This window comes from Theropithecus gelada, chromosome 4, assembly GCF_003255815.1.
Source record: "Theropithecus gelada isolate Dixy chromosome 4, Tgel_1.0, whole genome shotgun sequence".
Taxonomy (NCBI): domain Eukaryota; kingdom Metazoa; phylum Chordata; class Mammalia; order Primates; family Cercopithecidae; genus Theropithecus; species Theropithecus gelada.
In genome coordinates this window covers 102,435,209-102,437,170 of record NC_037671.1, presented here as the reverse complement: position 1 = coordinate 102,437,170, position 1,962 = coordinate 102,435,209, and the positions used below count along the sequence as shown (strand labels likewise).

The following is a 1,962-nucleotide window of genomic DNA, read 5'->3' as shown; positions in this document are numbered from 1 at the left end:
TCTGTCAAGGCAGAGAAGGGAAACGTAGTAATTTTCTATGTCCTCTATCTATTAGCTGGAATTCTCTGGTTAAACGACTTAATTATCTAAATTTTCTTAAAATGTACCAGCTTTATAATGTTATTCTAAAGACTAAATACATTTACACATGTTGTTAAAAAATGCTTAGCATATTATATTAAAAAAAGATAGCAACAGTTCTTATTTTAGATATTGTTACAATTATTGTTGATTTTCAAAAATTATACAGATTTATTTATTTATTTATTTATTTTGTATTTTTTGAGATGGAGTCTCACTCTGTCACCCAGGCTGCAGTGCAATGGCACAATCTCGCCTCACTGCAAACTCAACCTCCCAAGGAGCTGGATTACAGGCACGTGCCACCAGCCTGGCTATGTTTTTTATATTTTTAGTAGAGACGGGTTTTCACCGTGTTAGCCAGGATGGTCTCAACCTCCTGACCTCGTGATCTGCCCGCGTCACTCTCCCAAAGTGCTGCCATTACAGACGTGAGCTACCGCGTCTAGCCATATTTTTTTATTGATTAAATGTACTTTGTGTTGCATTTCATGGCATAGAGAATGGACACATTTATTAGATTCCAAAAATAAAAACTTCAAAAACAAATAGAAGACAAAAGTTGAAAATATAAAACAAGTTCTGGATATAAAGAAAGCTTTGTGTATTATACACACGATTTGTTAGAAAATTGGAGAAGCATTTTCACGTTTGGAAAAGCTAATATGTAAATATGAGATGTATTTGGTTTTGACTTCTTATAACATTCGAACTTCCAATAATTTTCTTATTACTGAGAAGTGAATTTTCCAAATGGAAATTTTTATATTTGGACAAAACATACCAGCATTTTAGGAGATCATTTTTTTCATATACAAACAAGATACAGTATTTCTGTGGGATATTTGAATGTGTATATTGTGTGATTATTTTTCCATAAATCATTTGTTGAAAAAATGAAAATCTATAAATAAAACGTTTTAGGACACCCAATATTTTTATATATTTTTGTCTCAAATATAAATTTGACATTTTTAATATATCTATTTGTAAAATTATACATTCAAGTTTATAAATAAAGAGTAAATACTAGATTAATTATAATTTCTTAATTTAGCCACTAATTATTTCTAGAATTTTATGTGCAAGATATTGAGTAATCAGTGAATCATGGAATAAGAGCGCCTATTTTCTAAATTCAAGGCTAACACATTAGCCAATAAAACGTTATTTCTACACTTGATCTTAGCCAAAAGGCCGAGAAGCGATAAAAATGTTATTTCTTTCTATGAGATGATTTAAAACATATCTGGCATTGAATCTTATTAAGTAAAGATTTTATAAGAAAAAGCCCAGGTTCCTGCCGAGCGCGGTGGCTCAGGCCTGTAATCTCAGGACTTTGGGAGGAGGAGGTGGGTGGATCAGGAGGTCAGGAGGTCAAGACTATCCTGGCCAACATGGTGAAACCATGTCTCTAGTGAAAATACAAAAATTAGCTGGGTGTGGTGGCACGTGCCTGTAATCCCAGTTACCGGAAAGACTGAGGCAGGAGAATTGCTTGAAGCCAGGAGGCAGAGGTTGCAGTGAGAAGAGATCGCGTCACTGCACTCCAGCCTGGGTGACAGAGCGAGATTCCTTCTAAAAATAAATAATAAAATAAAAGCCCAGTTTCCAAATGTTAAAATATTTAAAAATTATTTGTAATTTATCTCATTATTGACACGTTTTTGAATCTTAGATTTTTAAAAATGCTACTTAAACATTAATAATAATCTTTGAGCTTTTATAATTTAAATATTTCAGTAAAGATCTTTCTATATATACTACGTTAAGGAAAACACATACGCAGAGATAGACAAAACCACTTCACAAATATAAGAAATTGCTATGTATTTGTGTGTGCATGTTTCTGTGTAAAAAAAAGATGAGTTTATTCAAAAA

At 32.3% G+C, this 1,962-nt stretch overlaps 1 pseudogene; it reads right to left on the bottom strand.

Annotated features, from left to right (window-relative positions):
* Window positions 1-1,135: 1,135 nt before the first annotated feature.
* LOC112624043 lies at window positions 1,136-1,290 on the bottom strand (annotated as a pseudogene).
* Window positions 1,291-1,962: the final 672 nt, after the last annotated feature.